We start from the raw sequence: 22,414 nt of genomic DNA, 5'->3' as shown, positions 1-22,414 counted from the left end.
ATGAGTCTTGGCCGTGACCCTAAGCATTTTGTTTTCCAGTATTACCACCGGATACATAAATGCCACAGACACATAACTGGGTGAACCTTTTCAGATTGTGACTCAGCTTTGCTAGAGTCCCCAGTTAGAGGTGCCCAGAGCTCTTAAGCACACTCTTTTTGCTTTAGACCATGACTTTAACCGCTCAGTCTCAAGCTTTTCACTTGACACCTTCATGCCACAAGCACATGGTTAGGGACAGCTTGATTTAGCCGCTTAGGCCAGGATTTTATTCCTTTGGGCCCTCCTATCCATTAATGCTCAAAGCCTTGGATCCCTTTTACCCTTGCCTTTTGGTTTAAAGAGCTATTGGCTTTTTTTGCTTGCTTTTTCTTTTTCTTTCTTCTTTTTTTTGCCACTTTTTTTTTTCTTCTGTTTTTTTTTCTGCAAGCTTTTCACTGCTTTTTCTTGCTTCAAGAATCAAATTTATGATTTTTTAGATTATCAATAACATTTCTCTTTTTTCATTATTCTTTCAAGAGCTAACAATTTTAACATTCATAAACAACAATATCAAAAATATGGACTGTTCAAGCATTCATTCAGAAAACAAAAAGTATTGCCACCACATCAAAATAATTAAGCTAATTTCAACATAAAATTCGAGATTCATGCACTTCTTGTTCTTTTGCATTTAAAAGCATTTTTCATTTAAGAAAAGTGATGGATTCATAGGACATTCATAGCTTTAAGACATAGACACTAGACACTAATGATCATGTAATAAAGACAGAAACATAGACAAAACATAAAGCACCAAAACCAAAAAATAGAAAAATAAGAACAAGGAAATTAAAGAACGGGTCCACCTTAGTGATGGCGGCTAGTTCTTCCTCTTGAAGATCTTATGGAGTGCTTGAGCTCCTCTATGTCTCTTCCTTGTCTTTGTTGCTCCTCCCTCATGGCTCTTTGGTCCTCTCTGATTTCATTGAGGATAATGGAGTGCTCTTGGTGCTCCATCCTTAGTTGCCCCATGTTGGAACTCAATTCTCCTAAGGAGGTGTTGATTTGCTCCCAATAGTTTTGTGGAGGAAAGTGCATCCCTTGAAGCATCTCAGGGATTTCATGATGAGGAACTTTCTCATGCTCTTGTTGAGGTCCATGAGTGGGCTCTCTTGTTTGCTCCATCCTCTTCTTAGTGATGGGCTTGTCCTCTTCAATGAGGGTGTCTTCCTCTATGACAACTTCAGCTGAATTACATAGGTGATAGATGAGATGAGGGAAGGCTAACCTTGCAAAAGTAGAGGGCTTATCCGCCACCTTGTAGAGTTCTAGGGATATGATCTCATGAACTTCTACTTTTTCTCCATTCATGATGCTATAGATCATGATAGCCCAGTCTATTGTAACTTCAGACCGGTTGTTAGTAGAGATGATAGAGCGTTGGATGAACTCCCTAGCCACGGGTTTGAGGTCAAGCCTTCTTAGTTGAACCGACTTGCCTCTTGAGTCTCTCTTTCATTGAGCTCCTTCCACACAAATGTCCCTAAGGACTTGGTCCAACCTTTGATCAAAGTTGACCCTTCTAGTGAAAGGGTGAGGATCTCCTTGCATCATTGGCAAGTTGAATGCTAACCTTACATTTTCCGGACTGAAATCCAAGTAATTCCCTCGAACCATTGTTAGCCAATTCTTTGGGTTCGGGTTCATACTTTGATCATGGTTCTTAGTGATCCATGTATTGGCATAGAACTCTTGAACCATTAAGATTCTGACTTGTTGGATTGGGTTGGTGAGACCTTTCCAACATCTTCTTTGAATCTCACGTCGGATCTTCGGATATTCACCCTTTTTGAGTTTGAAAGGGACTTTGGGAATCACTTTTTTCTTGGCCACAATTTTGTAGAAGTGGTCTTGATGGACCTTTGAGATGAATCTCTCCATCTCCCATGACTCGGAGGTGGAAGCAATTGCCTTCTCTTTCCTCTTTCTAGAGGTTTCTCCGGCCTTAGGTGCCATTGATGGTTATGCAAAAACAAAAAGCAAGGCTTTTTCCACACCAAACTTAAAAGGTTTGCTCATCCTCGAGCAAAAGAAGAAAGGAGTAGAAGAAGAACAAATGGAGGAGGTGGAGGGTAGTAGTAGTTTCGACCAAGGAAGGTAGTAGTGTGTATAATGTGTGAAATTAGAGGTAGTGAGGAGGGGTATTTATAGGGTAGGAGAGAGAGAGAATTCGGTCATGAAGGGGTGGGTTTGGAAGGGAAATGGTTTAAATTTGAATGGTGAGGTTGGTGGGGTTTATGATGGATGGATGTGAGTGGTGAAGAGAATATGGGGAAGAGGGTAGGATTTAATAGTGAAGGGTATTCGGGGAAGAGTGTTATGGAAAGGTGTGAAGAGGAGAGAAGAAGAGGTGGGGTAGGTGGGGATCTTGTGGGTCCACAGATCCTGAGGTGTCAAAGAATTCTGCTCCCTGCACCATTCTGGCATTCAAACACCCTCTGTGTGCCAATTCTGGTGTTAAACGCCAGCTCTGCTACCTTTCCTGGCGTTAAACGCCAGTCTGCTGCTCTGGTATGCGAAATTGTTACTCAGAGGTTGTAAAATTTGTTGCTCGTTCTCTCCCTGGCAATGGCGTCAATAACTGGTGTACAATACCATGGTTTAAACATAACTTCACAACTTTGCACAACTAACTAGCAAGTGCACTGGGTCGTCCAAGTAATAAAACCTTACGTGAGTAAGGGTCGATCCCACGGAGATTGTTGGTATGAAGCAAGCTATGGTCACCTTGTAAATCTCAGTCAGGCGGATATCAAATGGTTATGGAGTTTTCGAATAAGGGGTTAGTGATTTTCGAAAATTAGGAATGAAGTCAAATTAAAATTGAAAATTGAAATAACTATTTAATTAAAAAGAATTTTTGAAAAAGAGGGAAGAGATTTTCAAAAATTAGAGAGAGAGAGTTAGTTAGGTAGTTTTGAAAAAGATAAGAAACAAACAAAAAGTCAATTAGTTAGTTGAAAAAGATTTGAAAATCAATTTTGAAAAGATAAGAAGATAAGAAGTTAGAAAAGATATTTGGAAGTCAAATTTTTTAAAAAGATAAGATTATTAAAAAAAAGATATGATAGGAAGATATGATTAGAATTAGTTTTGAAAAAGATTTGATTTTTAAAATCATAATTAATGACTTGACTCACAAGAAATCACAAGATATGATTCTAGAATTTAAAGTTTGAATCTTTCTTAACAAGTAAGTAACAAACTCGAAATTTTTGAATCAAAACATTAATTGATGATGTGATTTTCGAAAATATGATATAAAAATAAGAAAAAGATTTTGAAAATATTTTGAAAAAGATTTTTGAAATTTTCGAAAATAAATAAAAAAATTGGAAAAGATATGATTTTTGAAAAAGATTTGAAAAAGATAAGATTTTTAAATTGAAAATTTGATTTGACTCATAAGAAACAACTAAGTTTTAAAAAGTTTTGAAAAAGTCAATCCAAATTTTCGAAATTTTAAGAGAGAAAAAGGGAAAGATATTTTTTTGATTTTTTGAATTTTTAATGATGAAAGAGAAAAACATGAAAAAGACTCAATGCATGAGAATTTTTTGATCAAAACAATGAATGCATGCAAGAACACTATGAATGTCAAGATGAACACCAAGAACACTTTGAAGATCATGATGAACATTAAGAACTTATTTTTTAAAATTTTATATGCAAAGAAAACATGCAAGATACCAAACTTAGAAATCTTTAATGCTTAGACACCATGAATGCAAAAATGCACATGAAAAACAACAAAAGATACAAAACAAGAAAACATCAAGATCAAACAAGAAGACTTACCAAGAACAACTTGAAGATCATGAAGAACACTATCAATGCATGAATTTTTTCGAAAATTTTATGCAAACTTTAAAACATGAAATTGACACTAAACTTAAAACTGACTCAAGACTCAAACAAGAAACACAAAAATATTATATATTGCTGGAAAGTATGGACTATTATATTTTGCGTCGTCTAAACTTGGCTAAAGTATGGACTATTATATATTGCTGGAAAGCCCTAAATGTCTACTTTCCAACGCAATTGGAAGCGCGCCATTTTGAGTTCTGTAGCTCTAGAAAATCCACTTTGAGTGGAGGGAGGTCAGAATCCAACAGCATCAGCAGTCCTTCTTCTACCTCTGAATTTGATTTTTGCTCAAGTCCCTCAATTTCAGCCAGAAAATACTTGAAATCAGAGAAAAACACACAAACTCATAGTAAAGTCCAGAAATGTGAATTTAACATAAAAACTAATGAAAACATCCCTGAAAGTAACTAGATCCTACTAAAAACATACTAAAAACAATGCCAAAAAGCGTATAAATTATCCGCTCATCACAACACCAAACTTAAATTGTTGCTTGTCCCCAAGCAACTGAAAATCAAATAGGATAAAAAGAAGAGAATATACTATAAATTCCAAACTATCAATGAAACATAGCTCCAATCAGATGAGCGGGACTTGTAGCTTTTTGCCTCTTGAATAGTTTTGGCATCCCACTTTATCCATTGAGGTTCAGAATGATTGGCATCTATAGGAACTCAGAGTTCAGATAGTGTTATTGATTCTCCTAGTTCAGTATGTTGATTCTTGAACACAGCTACTTTATGATTCTTGGCCATGGCCCTAAGCACTTTGTTTTCCAGTATTACCACTGGATACATAAATGCCACAGACACATAACTGGGTGAACCTTTTCAGATTGTGACTCAGCTTTGCTAAAGTCCCCAATTAGAGGTGTCCAGGGTTCTTAAGCACACTCTTCTTTTGCTTTGGACCTTGACTTTAACCGCTCAGTCTCAAGTTTTCACTTGACACCTTCACGCCACAAGCACATGGTTAGGGACAGCTTGGTTTAGCCGCTTAGGCCAGGATTTTATTCCTTTAGGCCCTCCTATCCACTGATGCTCAAAGCCTTGGGATCCTTTTTATTTACCCTTGCCTTTTGGTTTTAAGGGTTATTGGCTTTTTGCTCTTGCCTTTTGGTTTTAAGAGTTTGGCTTTTTCTGCTTGCTTTTTCTCTTTTTTATTTATTTTTTTTTTCGCCATTTTTTTTCTTTTTTTTTTCTGCAAGCTTTAGTATTCACTGCTTTTTCTTGCTTCAAGAATCAATTTTATGATTTTTCAAATTATCAAATAACATGTCTCCTTGTCATCATTCTTTCAAGAGCCAACATATTTAACATTCTTAAAGAACAACTTCAAAAGACATATGCACTGTTCAAGCATTCATTCAGAAAATAAAAAGTATTGTCTCCACATCAAAATAAATAAACTAAGTTCAAGGATAAATTCGAAACTCATGTACTTCTTGTTCTTTTGTAATTAAAATATTTTTCCATTTAAGAGAGTTGATGGATTCATATTTACTACTTTAGGGCATAGACACTTAGACACTAATGATCATGTAATAAAGACACAAACATAGATAAACATTTAACATAAGAAAATGAAAAATAGAAAGTTTAAGAACAAGGAATGAGTCCACCTTAGTGATGGTGGCGTTTTCTCCTTGAGGAACCAATGATGTCCTTGAGCTCTTCTATGTCTCTTCCTTGTCTTTGTTGCTCCTCCCTCATAGCTCTTTGATCTTCTCTAATTTCATGGAGTATGATGGAGTGCTCTTGATGTTTCACACTTAGTTGTCCCCAGTAATTGTGTGGAGGAAAATGTATCCTCTGAGGTACCTCAGGGATCTCTTGATTTGCAGTCAAATGTTCTACCACTGAGCTATAGACCCTTGATGGAAGATTTTGTCTTCCCTTTCCTCTTTCTAGAGGTTTCTCTGGCCTTAGGTGCCATCAATGGTTATGGAAAAACAAAAAAGCAATGCTTTTTCCACACCAAACTTAGAATGTTTGCTCGTCCTTGAGCAAAAAGAAGAAAGGAATAGAAGAAGAAGAAGATGGGGAAGAATCTAGGATTATGAGGAGGGAAGGTGGGGATCCTGTGGGGTCCACAGATCCTGAGATGATCCTGTGAGGTCCACAGATCTTGAGGTGTCAAGGATTTACATCCCTGCACCAATTAGGCATGTAAAATGCCTTTGCATGCAATTCTGGCGTTTAAACGCCGAACTGATGCTTGTTCTGGGCGTTCAACGCCTAGATGCAGCATGTTTCTGGCGTTGAACGCCAGTTCTATGCTTGTTTCTGGCGTTCAGCGCCAGATCTATGCTCGGTTCTGGCGTTGAACGCCAGCCAGATGCTCCGTACTGGCGTTTAAACGCCAGTAAGCCCTTCCTCCAGGGTGTGATTTTTCTTCTGCTGTTTTTGATCCTGTTTTTGATTTTTCTATTTATTTTGTGACTCCATATGATCATGAACCTAATAAAACATGAAAAAACAATAAAATAAAAATAAAATTGGATAAATAAAAATTGGGTTGCCTCCCAACAAGCGCTTCTTTAATGTTAATAGCTTGACAGTGGGCTCTCATGGAGCCACACAGGTGATCAGGTCAATTTTATAGACTCCCAACACCAAACTTAGAGTTTGGATATGGGAGTTCAACACCAAACTTAGAGTTTGGCTGAGGCCTCCCAACACCAAACTTAGAGTTTGACTGTGGGGGCTTTAGTTGACTATGTACTGAGAGAAGCTTACTGTGCCTCTTTTCTATGTTTACAGAAGGATGTTCTTCAGTTTTAAACACAAGGGAGTCCTCATTCAATTGAAGTACTAGTTCACCTCTATCAACATCAATCACAGCTCTTGTTGTGGCTAGGAAGGGTCTTCCAAGGATGATGGATTCATCCTCATCCTTCCCAGTATCTAGGATTATGAAATCAGCAGGGATGTAAAGGCCTTCAACCTTTACTAATATGTCCTCTACTTGTCCATAAGCCTATTTTCTAGAATTGTCTGCCATCTCTAATGAGATTCTAGCAGCTTGCACCTCAAAGATTCCCAGTTTCTCCATTACAGAGAGTGGCATGAGGTTTATTCCTGACCCAAGGTCACATAGAGCCTTCTCAAAGGTCATGGTGCCTATGGTACAAGGTATTAGGAACTTTCCAGGATTCTGTTTCTTCTGAGGCAATCTCAGTTGATCCAATGCATTTAGTTCATTGGTGAACAGGGGAGGTTCATCTCCCCAAGTCTCTTTACCAAATAAATTGGTATTCAGCTTCATGATTGCACCAAGGAACTTGACAACTTGCTCTTCAGTAACATCCTCATTCTTTTCTGAAGAGGAATACTCATCAGAGCTCATGAAGGGCGTAAGGAGGTTCAATGGAATCTCTATGGTCTCTAGATGAGCCTCAGAGTCCTTTGGTTCCTCAGAGGAAAACTCCTTATTGATCACTAGACGTCCCATGAGGTCTTCCTCCTTGGGATTCACGTCCTTCCCTTCTCTTGTGGGTTCGGCCATGATGGTCAATTCAATGGCCTTGCACTCTCCTTTTGGATTCTCTTCTGTATTGCTTGGGAGAGCACTAGGAGGGGTTTTAGTGATCTTCTTACTCAGCTGGCCCACTTGTGCTTCCAAATTTCTAATGGAAGACCTTGTTTCATTCATGAAACTCATAGTGGCCTTAGATAGATCAGAGACTAAGTTTGCTAAATTAGAGGTATTTTGTTCAGAGTTCTCTATCTGTTGCTGAGTGGATGATGGAAAAAGCTTGCTATTGCTAAACCTGTTTCTTCCACCATTATTAAAGCCTTGTTGAGGCTTTTGTTGATCCTTCCATGAGAGATTTGGGTGATTTCTCCATGAGGGATTATAGGTGTTTCCATATGGTTCACCCATGTAATTCACCTCTGCTATTGCAGGGTTTTCAGGATCATAAGCTTCTTCTTCAGCAAATGCCTCTTGAGTACTGTTGGATGCAGCTTGCATTCCATTCAGACTCTGAGAAATCATATTGACTTGCTGAGTCAATATTTTATTCTGAGCCAATATGGCATTCAGAGTATCAATTTCAAGAACTCTCTTCTTCTGAGGCGTCCCATTACTCACAGGATTTCTCTCAGAAGTGTACATGAACTGGTTATTAGCAACCATGTCAATGAGTTCTTGAGCTTCTGCAGGCATTTTCTTTAGGTGAATGGATCCACCTGCAGAAGTATCCAATGACATCTTAGCTAATTCAGACAGACCATCATAGAATATGTCCAGGATGGTCCATTCTGAAAGCATGTCAGAAGGACACTTTTTGGTAAGTTCCTTGTATCTCTCCCAAGCTTCATAGAGGAATTCACCTTCTTTCTGTGTGAAGGTTTGAACATCCACTCTAAGCTTACTCAGCTTTTGAGGAGGAAAGAACTTGGCTAAGAAAGCCTTGACCAGCTATTCTCAAGAGTTCAGGCTATCTTTAGGTTGAAAATCCAACCATATTCTAGCTCTGTCTCTTACAGCAAAAGGGAAAAGCATGAGCCTGTAGACTTCAGGATCTACTCCATTAGTCTTAACAGTGTCACATATCTGCAAGAATTCAGTTAAGAACTGAAGAGGATCTTCAGATGAAAGTCCATGAAACTTGCAGTTTTATTGCATCAGAGAAACTAATTGAGGTTTAAGCTCAAAATTGTTTGCTCCAATGGTAGGGATGGAGATGCTTCTTCCATGTAAATTGGAATTAGGTGCAGTAAATTCACCAAGCATCCTCCTTGCATTATTATTATTTTCGGCTGCCATCTCCTCTTCCTGTTCGAAAATTTCTGTAAGGTTATCTCTGGATTGTTGTATTTTAGATTCTCTTAGTTTCCTCTTCAGAGTCCTTTCAGGTTCAGGGTCTGCTTCAACAAGAATGTTCTTGTCCTTGCTCCTGCTCATATGAAAAAGAGGAAACAGAATAATAATAATAATAGGGATCCTTTTTACCCAGGTATAGAGGTTCCCCTGTGTGAGTAGAAGAAGAAAAGAATGTAATGTAAAGAAGGGAAGAAGAGAAAATTCGAACACAGATGGAAGAGGGGGTTCGAATTTGGGTGAGATGAAGTGTTAGTAGATGAATAAATAAATAGAAGGAGATGAGAGAGAGGGAAGATTTTTGAAAATAAAATTTTGAAAAGGGGTTAGTGATTTTCGAAAATTAGGAATGAAGTCAAATTAAAATTGAAAATTGAAATAACTATTTAATTAAAAAGAATTTTTGAAAAAGAGGGAAGAGATTTTCAAAAATTAGAGAGAGAGAGTTAGTTAGGTAGTTTTGAAAAAGATAAGAAACAAACAAAAAGTCAATTAGTTAGTTGAAAAAGATTTGAAAATCAATTTTGAAAAGATAAGAAGATAAGAAGTTGGAAAAGATATTTAGAAGTCAAATTTTTTAAAAAGATAAGATTATTAAAGAAAAAGATATGATAGGAAGATATGATTAGAATTAGTTTTGAAAAAGATTTGATTTTTAAAATCATAATTAATGACTTGACTCACAAGAAATCACAAGATATGATTCTAGAATTTAAAGTTTGAATCTTTCTTAACAAGTAAGTAACAAACTCGAAATTTTTGAATCAAAACATTAATTGATGATGTGATTTTCGAAAATATGATATAAAAATAAGAAAAAGATTTTGAAAATATTTTGAAAAAGATTTTTGAAATTTTCGAAAATAAATAAAAAAATTGGAAAAGATATGATTTTTGAAAAAGATTTGAAAAAGATAAGATTTTTAAATTGAAAATTTGATTTGACTCATAAGAAACAACTAAGTTTTAAAAAGTTTTGAAAAAGTCAATCCAAATTTTCGAAATTTTAAGAGAGAAAAAGGGAAAGATATTTTTTTGATTTTTTGAATTTTTAATGATGAAAGAGAAAAACATGAAAAAGACTCAATGCATGAGAATTTTTTGATCAAAACAATGAATGCATGCAAGAACACTATGAATGTCAAGATGAACACCAAGAACACTTTGAAGATCATGATGAACATTAAGAACTTATTTTTTAAAATTTTATATGCAAAGAAAACATGCAAGATACCAAACTTAGAAATCTTTAATGCTTAGACACCATGAATGCAAAAATGCACATGAAAAACAACAAAAGATACAAAACAAGAAAACATCAAGATCAAACAAGAAGACTTACCAAGAACAACTTGAAGATCATGAAGAACACTATCAATGCATGAATTTTTTCGAAAATTTTATGCAAACTTTAAAACATGAAATTGACACTAAACTTAAAACTGACTCAAGACTCAAACAAGAAACACAAAAATATTTTTGATTTTATGATTTTCTAATTTTTTTTTTTGGATTTTTCGAAAATTAATGTGAAAAAGAAAAATAAGGATTCCAAAATTTCTAATATGAATTCCAGGAATCTTGCACTGTTAGTCTAAAGCTCCAGTCCAGGAATTAGACATGGCTCACTAGCCAGCCAAGCTTTTAGTGAAAGCTTCGGTCCAAAACACTAGACATGGCCAATGGCCAGCCAAGCTTCAGCATGTAAATCAGACATTCATCCTTAAAAATTCTGAAGAACAATATATTTTTGAAAAGATTTATAATTTTTTTTCGAAATTTTTTTTTTGAAAACAAAATAAGAAGAAAATTACCTAATCTGAGCAACACGATGAACCGTCAGTTGTCCAAACTCGAACAATCCCCGGCAACGGCGCCAAAAACTTGATACATGCGAAATTGTTACTCAGAGGTTGTAAAATTTGTTGCTCGTTCTCTCCCTGGCAATGGCGTCAATAACTGGTGCACAATACCATGGTCTAAACATAACTTCACAACTTCGCACAACTAACCAGCAAGTGCACTGGGTTGTCCCAGTAATAAAACCTTACGTGAGTAAGGGTCGATCCCACGGAGATTGTTGGTATGAAGTAAGCTATGGTCACCTTGTAAATCTCAGTCAGGCGGATATCAAATGGTTTTGGAGTTTTCGAATAATAATAATAAATAAATAGAAAATAAAGATAGAAATACTTATGTAATTCATTGATGAGAATTTCAGATAAGCGTATAGAGATGCTTTCGTTCCTCTGAATCTCTGCTTTCCCGCTGTCTTCATCCAATCAGTCTTACTCCTTTCCATGGCAAACTTTATGTAAGGGCATCACCGTCGTCAATGGCTACATCTCATCCTCTCTGTGAAAATGGTCTGATGCGCTGTCACTGCATGGCTAATCATCTGGAGGCATCACCGTTGTAAATGGCTACATCCCATCCTCTTTGTGAAAATGGTCCGATGTGCTGTCACTGCATGGCTAATCATCTGGAGGTTCTCGATCATACTGGAATAGGATTTACTATCCTTTTGCGTCTGTCACTACGCCCAGCACTCGCGAGTTTGAAGTTCGTCACAGTCATTCAATCCCTGAATCCTACTCGGAATACCACAGACAAGGTTTAGACTTTCCGGATTCTCATGAATGCCGCCATCAATCTAGCTTATACCACGAAGATTCTAATTAAGAGATCCAAGAGATAATCATCCAATCTAAGGTGGAACGGAAGTGTTTGTCAGGCACGCATTCGTATGGGAATGATGATGATTGTCACGTTCATCACATTCATATTGAAATGCGAATGAATATCTTGGAAGCGGAATAAGTTGAATTGAATAGAGAAACAGTAGTACTTTGCATTAATTCGTGAGGAACAGCAGAGCTCCACACCTTAATCTATGGTGTGTAGAAACTCTACCGTTGAAAATACATAAGTGATAAGGTCCAGGCATGGCCGAATGGTCAGCCCCCAAACGTGATCAATATGATTCTAAGATGAACTAAAAATCATAAGATGATCCGAAGATGTAACTCAGGATGTCAATACAATAGTAAAAAGTCCTATTTATACTAAACTAGCTACTAGGGTTTACAGAAGTAAGTAATTGATGCATAAATCTACTTCCGGGGCCCACTTGGTGTGTGCTTGGGCTGAGCTTGAAGTTTACACGTGCAGAGGCTTCTTCTGGAGTTGAACGCCAAGTTGTAACGTGTTTTTGGCGTTCAACTCTGGTTCGTGACGTGTTTCTGGCGTTTAACTCCAGACTGCAGTGTAGAACTGGCGTTCAACGCCCTTTTGCATCGTCTAAACTCGGCTAAAGTATGGACTATTATATATTGCTGGAAAGCCCTGAATGTCTACTTTCCAACGCAATTGCAAGCGCGCCATTTTGAGTTCTGTAACTCCAGAAAATCCACTTTGAGTGTAGGGAGGTCAGAATCCAACAGCATCAGCAGTCCTTCTTCTACCTCTGAATTTGATTTTTGCTCAAGTCCCTCAATTTCAGCCAGAAAATACCTGAAATCACAGAAAAACACACAAACTCATAGTAAAGTCCAGAAATGTGAATTTAACATAAAAACTAATGAAAACATCCCTAAAAGTAACTAGATCCTACTAAAAACATACTAAAAACAATGCCAAAAAGCGTATAAATTATCCGCTCATTATGCTCCTTTCTGGCGTTTAAAGCCAGCCAGACACCTTTTTCTGGCGTTAAACACCAATCTATCTGCCATTTTTGGCGTTTAATGCCAGCCAAACGCCAGACACCCCCTTTCTAGCGTTAAACGCCCATAGTGCTGCCCATTCTAGCGTTTAAAGCCCAGAATGCTACCAGGATCGGCATTAAACGCCCATTCTGCTATCCTTACTGGCGTTTAAACGCCAGTATGCCTGTCCTTCAGGGTGTGCTATTTTTAATGCTGTTTTTCATTTTGCTTTAATTCTGCAGTTGTTTTTATGACTTCACATGATCATCAACCTAAAGAAAACATAAAATGACAATGGAATATAAATAAATATAGTTAAATAACATTGGGTTGCCTCCCATCAAGCACTTCTTTAATGTCAATAGCTTGACAGTGAGCTCTTAAAGAGCTTCACAGAGACTCAGAGCTTAATGGTGGCCCCCCAACACCAAACTTAGAAGTTGAGTGTAGGGGCTCTGTTTGACTCTCTATTGAGAGAAGCCTTTTGATGGGTTTGGAACCGAAATTCCAACACCAAAACTCACTGGCAAGTGTACCGGGTCACATCAAGTAGTAAAACTCACTTAGAGTGAGGTCGATTCCACAGGGATTGATGGATCAAGCAACTTTAGTGGGTGATTAGTTTAGTCAAGCTAACATTGAAGTGAAATTGGATGAGATGTAGCAAACAGAAAGTAAATAGCAAGGAAAATTAAAGTGCAAAAAGTAAAGTGACTAAAACTTAAAGAACAAGGAATGTAAATTGACAGAATCTTAAATGACAAGAAATGTAAATTGCAGTGAATGTAAAGGGGGCTGGGTGCTGGAAATTAAAGGAAGCAATAATTCAAGCAATTGGAAATCTAAATTGCAGGAAGAATAAAAGGATTGTGGGAGCTGGGATTCAATAAATCAAACAAGGAAGTGTAAATAGCAATCAACAGAGAAGTAAAAGATGCAGCAGATTCAAACAGATTTGGAAAATCACTTGAAAAATCAAAACAGAAAGTAGCTTGGCTCAATTGCAAAATCTAAATGAGAGGTTGAAGATCTCAGGAGCTCAATGAGACTAGAAAACAAGTCTAGATCTCAATCCCTTCCTTGATCCAACAGCAAATAGAATGAAGAAGAAATAGAGATGAAAGCAATAAAGAGAGCTTTGATTCAAATCACAATTCACTGAAATTATGCAGACAAGCAAACAGAGAGAATTCTCAAGGTGAGATTGAAACAGAATTTCTTCAATTCTCAACCTAAGATTCAAAACAAAAATGAAAATTAAGAGAGAGCTCTCTAATCCTAATGCTCCCTAGTGGAGCCAGCCTCCTTAACAGAGATGAAAATGATGCCTTATATAGGCTTTACAAAATGAAAATGAAAATGAAACTTAAATTAAAGACAAATTACAATTAAATGAAATTCCTATTTTATCTATCTCTTGTGCCTTTGAGTGATGATAATGGGCTTTGATTGCTTTGGATTTGGGTTGAAGATGGCCCTAATTGATCACTCTTGGTCTTGATGAGAAATCTGTGTGCAAATTGGATTGTTGGTGCTTCACGTTTGAGTCAACGTTTGGGTCAAACGTTGACTCAAACGTCTTTGTGTAAGTTATGCAGAACCAGCCAGCTACTGTCATTGGTGTTTGACCTCACATTTGAGTTCAAACGTGAGCGCAAACGTTGAAGCTTCTCCAAGGCAATCTTCAGCCAACGTTTGACCTCACGTTTGAGGCAAACGTTGGCGCAAACGTGGCTCCTCCTCCAGGGTGTTCTTAAGCCAACGTTTGACCTCACGTTTGAGGCAAACGTTGGCGCAAATGTTGAGCTCCTCCAAGCCTTTTTTCCTTGTCACATTGTAGCGCTCGGTTCATGAAACGCTTGCTGCCTTTGCTTTCATTGGCTTAGCTTTAATGCATGCTTTCATTAATTAAATGCATTACGTTAAAGCATGATGGCTTTAGTGGCATTGATAATGAAATGCATGCTTTAATAACCCAATGGCATTAGTGGAATGAAAATGCATGCTGTGCTTTCATTCAATTCATTCTAAATATGATGCAAGCCTTGGTTATTAATTCATGCATCCATATTAATAATTAAATGCATGCTTTCATTAATGCCTTGTCAAAGGATTGATGTAATATTACTTGCATGCATTCTTCGGCCTTATTAGCCAATTGGTGAACGCTAGTGTTCATTCATGCAACGCCATGCATGCATAAGGCATTAATACATGCCATGGTTTCATGGTCATGGGCCATGCTTTTAAAAGCGTGGCCTAAGGCTCCAAAGCGTGCTCAACTTCAAAGTGTTCCCAAAATTCCTCTTTTCTTCTTTTTAGCTTATTTTGTGCTCTTTTGCTTCTTTTTCTTCTTATTTCCTACAAAATTTATCAAATCAAAAGATCAAGGAAATATACTATTTAAGCACAAAAGAATGCAATATTTAAGCACTAATTATCAATTTCTTGTATGAAAAAGCATAGAAAAACATGACATGGTGACATGTCATCACAACACCAAACTTAAACCTTGCTTGTCCCCAAGCAAGAAAAGAATCATGCAATAAAAATTGACAATCCAAGGTAAGAAGAATAGCAACTCAATGTTCATGGTGAGCTAGTTTTCAATGCAAGCTACAATCACAAAAGAAATGTAAATGATTGATGCTCCTATCTAGCTTAATTTATGAAATCTTTTTCTTATAATTTTTTCTTGAAACAAGCTTTTGATTTTCTTATTAGCTTCTCCTTTTGGGTGCTTTGCCCCATGAGTTGATAACAAAGCTACGACTTCTAAATGCTTTGTTTTCAAGTATTACCACTTGATACATAAGCATCACAAGTATTTAATTAGAGGACTTCATTAAGCTCATTTGTTTCTTTTCTTGACTCTCTAATCATTGATTCTCAGAGCTTTGAGCTTTGAGGGAGTACTTTTGCACTTGAGCCTAGCCTTGGCTTCTAAGTGTTTTGTTTTCAACCATTTTACTTGATACATAAACACCACAAATACTTAACATATTGTCATTGGTACTTAGAGCCTTCAGCTTTCTCATTCTTTCCCTTTTACTTTTCTTGCCTTTAATTGCATTTGCTTCTTCAAGGTTTTCATGATTTCAAAAGATTTCACAAAACGTCCTAGATGAAAACTTCAATTAAATAAAATCCAATGCAATTGAGCAACAATTAATCATACTAGCTTTCCAATACTTGTATGCACATGCTAAGTTCTTCTTTAATGCCTTGTTTGTTTATGATCATGATGCTTTATTGCTTTGAACTCACAGAAGTCAAGTTGGTAGTCATAATGCCACAGCAAGATGTTACAAATCAAGATTCAAGCTATGCTTATTCATACTACACATGCATACAGAGAAGATAAAGACAATCATGCAAATTATAGTGCTGGAAACAAATGAGAGGAAAAGGAACTTTACAACCTTGCAATTCATCTTCTATATTGTTGTCCTTTTCCTTCTATTCTTCCTTCTTCCCATACCAATACTCAGAATGCTTGCTCATCCTCAAGCAACAATTTAGAACAATGGCTACGGGCTAAGATGGATCATAAATGTCTTACACAATGAAATGTTAGTAATACATGTGTTTTAAGCAAGCAAAATTTAAAGATTAACCATCAAGGCACAGAGAAATAGAAACATTGTGATTGTAAGCATAAGAAGGTGTGCACAATACTTTGCATAAAGAATAGGTGGCACACCAAACTTAGTGTGACACTTTCACTTGGAATTGATGCAAGTATCTAGTAGATATTGGACCCAAATTTTTGTTGCATACTAACACCAAACTTAGAATGCAATCACATGTCAATTTATTTGAATTAAAACTAAACGAAAAAAAAAAGAAAAATTGTTATATGTTAAATACAATCACCAAGTGAAGAATCTATCATGAATAAGGATGTCTTGGTGAAGTATTAACAAGAACAGTTAAAGAGCAACATGACTGAAAGCATTAAAAACAAAAAATGACTAAAACAAAGAGAATAATAAACAAATTCAAACTAAAAGAAAGATGCTACTGTAAAGGCATTATGATTATGCAAACAAGTGGTGTTGCTGGATTCTTGCATAGAGAATTAAGTGGCACACCAAACTTAGAATCTTAGTGTGACACTTCCATGTAGAATTGATGCAATCATCCATGAAGATGGAAAATAGTTTGTTGCTGGACAACACCAAACTTAGAATGTAACTATATGCCAATTTATTGAATTTAAACAAAGCACAGAAAGAAAACAAAGCAGAGAAGAAATGTTACCTACGGTTGGGTTACCTCCCAACAAGTGCTCTTTTAGTGTCATTAGCTTGACATGTTGTTCTTCACTTTCTTCCTCTTCTTCCAATTTGTTAAGAGGAATGACCTCAAAGGGGGTAAAGATTCAGCTAGTGTCCCTTGTCTTGGCCTTTCCTCAGCAAGCTTCCTTTTGTAAATAGCTTGATTGAGCTTGCTTGCTGGATTAGGGACAGAATTGGTGCTCTTACTAGTTGCCTTCACTTCTTTGATTTCAAGACATGGTTGCTGTGTGATTATTAGAGTTTTATATTCATCCAGAACCTTTTGAATTGGTGGTTCCCATGAGCTTTTCCTCTATGTACTTCTCTGCTTCACTTGAGTTTGAAATTCTTTGGTTGTCTTCCTCACTTTCTTGCTCTTCCACTTCCTCCCTTGCACTCAACATTTGACTTAATAGCTTTTTCATGGAGGAGGTTTGTTGATTTTCCCAACATTTCTTCATCTCCTCTTCATATCTTTTAATCTCAGATTCAATTGTTGAGACTTTTTGGTCCAGGGGAGTTTGAGGAGGTTGTGAGTGTTCAGGTTCTCTTGTCATCTCAAGTGCAGTTTCAGGTTCCAATACTTTCACCACCTCTTCCTTTTTTGCAATTTCACTTGACACAGGGACCTTGTGTTCTTGTTTTTCCATTTCCTCCTTCCTTGTATTCAACAATTGGCCTAACTGCACTTCCATATTTTTAAGGGAGTTCTCTTGTTCTTTCCAAACTTTTGTTGTTTTCTCTTCATATCTTTTGAGCATGGACTCAAGCTTTGAGAGCCTTGAGTGGTTCATGGAAGTTTGTATGGGTAGTGAGTTTTGAAAGGGGCTTTCTGCTGAAGCATGGTCAAGTGATGATATCTTTGGATGAATATCATATGGAGCATTAGAATTCCCTTCCTAGCCACCACTAGAATCAAGACTTGCATCATTTTATGGTGGAGGAAAATATCCCATATGGTTTTCTTGCTTATCTTGTGTCTCTGAAGCAAATCTCCATGGATTGGAGTGCTTAGAATTTGTATTTTCTTGGTGATATTCCCAGCCACCATTAGAGATTGATGATGGTGGGTAATATCCCATAAAATTTTGTTTGACCATAAGATGAGTTGAACTCCATTTGTATTTTGTAAAATGCAACATCAATGAAAATTAAAATTCATGTCACAGAGAAAGAATTTCTTAGTGAGGCAATAGCTCAAACACCTTGCTAGAAACTTAAAACAAAGAACAAAAACAAAGAAAATGCTTGATCTAGACTTCTCACCCACTTAATCATTGTTGATCTAAATCAATCCCCGGCAACGGCGCCAAAAACTTGATGGGTTTGGAACCGAAATTCCAACACCAAAACTCACCGGCAAATGTACTGGGTCGCATCAAGTAGTAAAACTCACTTAGAGTGAGGTTGATCCCACAGGGATTCAGGGATCAAGCAACTTTAGTGGGTGATTAGTTTAGTCAAGCTAACATTGAAGTGAAATTGGATGAGATGTAGCCAACAGAAAGTAAATAGCGAGGAAAATTAAAGTGCAGAAAGTAAAGTGACTGAAACTTAAAGAACAAGGAATGTAAATTGACAGAATCTTAAATGACAAGAAATATAAATTGCAGTGAATGTAAAGGGGGCTGGGTGCTGGAAATTAAAGGAAGCAATAATTCAAGCAACTGGAAATCTAAATTGCAGGAAGAATAAAAGGATTGTGGGAGCTAGGATTCAAGAAATCAAACAAGGAAGTGTAAATAGCAATCAACAGAGAAGTAAAAGATGCAGCAGATTCAAACAGATTTGGAAAATCACTTGAAAAATCAAAACAGAAAGCAGCTTGGCTCAATTGCAAAATCTAAATGAGAGGTTGAAGATCTCAGGAGCTCAATGAGACTAGAAAACAAGTCTAGATCTCAATCCCTTCCTTGATCCAACAGCAAATAGATTGAAGAAGAAATAGAGATGAAAGCAGTAAAGAGAGCTTTGATTCAAATCATAATTCACTGAAATTATGCAGACAAGCAAACAGAGAGAATTTTCAAGGTGAGATTGAAACATAATTTCTTCAATTCTCAACCCAAGATTCAAAACAAAAATGAAAATTAAGAGAGAGCTCTCTAATCCTAATTCTCCCTAGTGGAGCCAGCCTCCTTAACAGAGATGAAAATGATGCCTTATATAGGCTTTACAAAATGAAAATGAAAATAAAAGTGAAATTAAAGACAAATTACAATTAAATGAAATTCCTATTTTATCTATCTCTTGTGCCTTTGAGTGATGATAATGGGCTTTGCTTGCTTTGGATTTGGGTTGAAGATGGCCCTAATTGATCACTCTTGGTCTTGAGGAGAAATTTGTGTGCAAATTAGATTGTTGGTGCTTCACGTTTGAGTCAACGTTTGGGTCAAACGTTGACTCAAACATCTTTGTATAAGTTATGCAGAACCAGCCAGCTGCTGTCATTGGCGTTTGACCTCACGTTTGAGGTCAAACGTGAGCGCAAACGTTGAAGCTTCTCCAAGGCAATCTTCAGCCAACGTTTGACCTCACGTTTGAGGCAAACGTTGGCACAAACGTGGCTCCTCCTCCAGGGTGTTCTTAAGCCAACGTTTGACCTCACGTTGGAGGCAAACGTTGGTGCAAATGTTGAGCTCCTCCAAGCCTTTTTTCCTTGTCACATTGTAACGCTCGTTTCATGAAACTCTTGCTGCCTTTTCTTTCATTAAAGGCATTACGTTAAAGCATGATGGCTTTAGTGGCATTAATATTGAAATGCATGCTTTAATTAATAATTAAATGCATGGCTTTAGTGGCATTAATAATGAAATGCATGGCTTTAGTTGCATCCATATTAATAATTAAATGCATGCTTTCATTAATGCCTTGTCAAAGGATTGATGTAATATTACTTGCATGCATTCTTCGGCCTTATTAGCCAATTGGTGAACGCTAGTGTTCATTCATGCAACGCCATGCATGCATAAGGCATTAATACATGCCATGGTTTCATGGTCATGGGCCACGCTTTTAAAAGCGTGGCCTAAGGCTCCAAAGCGTGCTCAACTTCAAAGTGTGCCCAAAATTCCTCTTTTCTTCTTTTTAGCTTATTTTGTGCTCTTTTGCTTCTTTTTCTTCTTATTTCCTACAAAATTTATCAAATCAAAAGATCAAGGAAATATACCATTTAAGCACAAAAGAATGCAATATTTAAACGCTAATTATCAATTTCTTGTATAAAAAAGCGTAGAAAAATATGACATGGTGACATGTCATCACCTCTCATGCTTCCTCTCCATGGTTACAGAAGAAGATCCTAGAGCCTTAAACACAAGGTAGTCCTCATTCAATTGAAGGACTACCTCTCCTCTGTCTACATCAATCACAGCTCTTGCTGTGGCTAGGAAGGGTCTTCCAAGGATGATGGATTCATCCTCATCCTTCCCAATGTCTAGGATTATAAAATCAGCAGGGATGTAAAAGCCTCCAACCTTCACTAAGATATCCTCTACAAGTCCATAAGCCTGTTTCCTTGAATTGTCTGCCATCTCTAGTGAGATCTTGCAGCTTGTGCCTCAAAGATCCCTAGTTTCTCCATTACAGAGAGTGGCATGAGGTTTATACTTGAACAAAGGTCACACAGAGCCTTCTTAAAGGTCATGGTGCCTATGATGCAAGGTATTAAGAAATTTCCGAGATCCAGTTTCTTCTGAGGTAATTTCTGTTGAACTAAGGTATTCAGTTCATTGATTGCTCCTAGATAACTTGGCATTCAGTTTCATGATTGCTCCTAGATATTGAGCAACTTGCTCTTCAATAATATCTTTATCCTCTTCAGAGGAAGAATACTCATCAGAGCTCATGAATGGCAACAGTAAGTTCAATGGATCTATATGGTCTCTGTATGAACCTCAGATTTCTTTGGTTCCTCAATAAGGAACTCCTTAGTGGCCAGTGGACGTCCATTGAGGTCTTCCTCAGTGGAAATCACTGCCTTTCCCTCCTCTACAGGTTCAGCCATGTTGGACGTGTTAATGGTCTTGCACTCTCTTTTTGGATTCTCTTCTGTATTGGTTAGGAGAGTACTAGGAGGGATTTCAGTAACTCTTTTACTTAGCTGACCCACTTGTGCCTCCAAATTTCTAATGGAGGACCTTGTTTCAGTCATGAAACTGTGAGTGGTCTTACTTAGATCAGAGATTATGGTTGCTAAGTCAGAGAGGCTCTGCTTAGAATTCTCTGTCTGTTGCTCAGAAGATGATGGAAAAGGCTTGCTATTGCCAAACCTATTTCTCCCACCATTATTATTATTGAAGCCTTGATTAGGCTTCTGCTGATCCTTCCATGAGAAATTAGGATGATTCCTCCATGAAGGATTATAGGTGTTTTCAAAGGATTCTCCCATGTAATTCACCTCTTCCATTGCAGGATTTTTAGGGTCATAAGCTTCTTCTTCAGAGGAAGCTTCCTTAGTACTGACGGATGCAGCTTGCGTTCCAGTCAGACTCTGAAAAATCATATTGACTTGCTGAGTCAATATTTTATTTTGAGCCAATATTGCATTCAGAGTATCAATCTCAAGAACTCCTTTCTTCTGAGTCATCCCATTATTCACAGGATTTCTTTCAGAAGTGTACATGAACTTGTTATTTGCAACCATTTCAATGAGTTCCTGGGCTTCTGCAGGCGTCTTCTTTAGATGAAGAGATCCACCAGCAGAGTGATCCAATGACAGCTTGGACAATTCAGACAGACCATCATAGAATATACATAAGATGCTCCATTCTGAAAGCATGTCAGAAGGACACCTTCTGATCAATTGCTTGTATCTTTCCCAAGCTTCATAGAAGGATTCACCTTCCTTCTGTCTGAAGGTCTGGACTTCCACTCTAAGCTTGCTCGACTTTTGAGGTGGAAAGAATTTGGCCAAGAAAGCATTGACTAACTTTTCCCAAGAGTTCAGGCTTTCTTTAGGTTGTGAGTCCAACCATGTCCTAGCTCTGTCTCTTACAGCAAAGGGGAAAAGCATAAGTCTGTAGACCTCAGGATTAACCCCATTGGTCTTAACAGTGTCACTGATTTGCAAGAATTCAGCTAGAAACTGATAAGGATCTTCCAATGGAAGTCCATGAAATTTACAATTCTGCTGCATTAGAGAAACTAATTGAGGCTTAAGCTCAAAGTTGTTTGCTCCAATTTCAGGAATTGAGATGCTTCTTTCATAGAAGTCAGAAGTGGGTGCAGTAAAGTCACCAAGCATCTTCCTTGCATCTCCACCATTGTTGTTATTTTCGGCTGCCATAACTACTTCTTTTTCAAAAATTTTTGTTAGGTCCTCTCCAGAGTGTTGTGTTTTAGCTTCTCTTAGCTTCCTCTTCAGAGTCCTTTCAGGTTCAAGATCAGCTTCAACAAGAATGTTCTTATCCTTGTTCCTGCTCATGAAAAAAAAGAGAATAGAAAAGAATAGAAATCCTCTATGTCACAGTATAGAGATTCCTTTATGTGAGAAGAAGAATAGAAGAAATAGAATGAAGAAGGGGGAAGAAGAATTCGAACACAGAGAGAGGGAAAGGGTTTGAATTATAAGAAGAAGAGAAGTGTTAGTAAATAAATAAATAAATAGAAAGAGATGAGAGAGAGAGTATTCGAAAATTAATTCAAAAGAGAAGAAAAATATTTTTATTTTTATTTTAATTATTGGTT

The 22,414-nt window shown here is 37.1% G+C and overlaps 2 non-coding genes across 2 annotated transcripts; both read left to right on the top strand.

Annotated features, from left to right (window-relative positions):
- Nucleotides 1-8,181: 8,181 nt before the first annotated feature.
- On the top strand, nucleotides 8,182-8,289 carry LOC112752219 (small nucleolar RNA R71). Its single transcript, XR_003176663.1, has one exon. It is a non-coding gene; the product is annotated as a small nucleolar RNA R71 (small nucleolar RNA).
- A 13,211-nt stretch (nucleotides 8,290-21,500) lies between these two features.
- LOC112752689 (small nucleolar RNA R71) lies at nucleotides 21,501-21,608 on the top strand. Its single transcript, XR_003177113.1, has one exon. It is a non-coding gene; the product is annotated as a small nucleolar RNA R71 (small nucleolar RNA).
- Nucleotides 21,609-22,414: the final 806 nt, after the last annotated feature.

This window comes from Arachis hypogaea, chromosome 15 (assembly GCF_003086295.3).
Source record: "Arachis hypogaea cultivar Tifrunner chromosome 15, arahy.Tifrunner.gnm2.J5K5, whole genome shotgun sequence".
Taxonomy (NCBI): Eukaryota; Viridiplantae; Streptophyta; class Magnoliopsida; order Fabales; family Fabaceae; genus Arachis; species Arachis hypogaea.
This window is presented reverse-complemented; position numbering and strand designations above follow the sequence as displayed.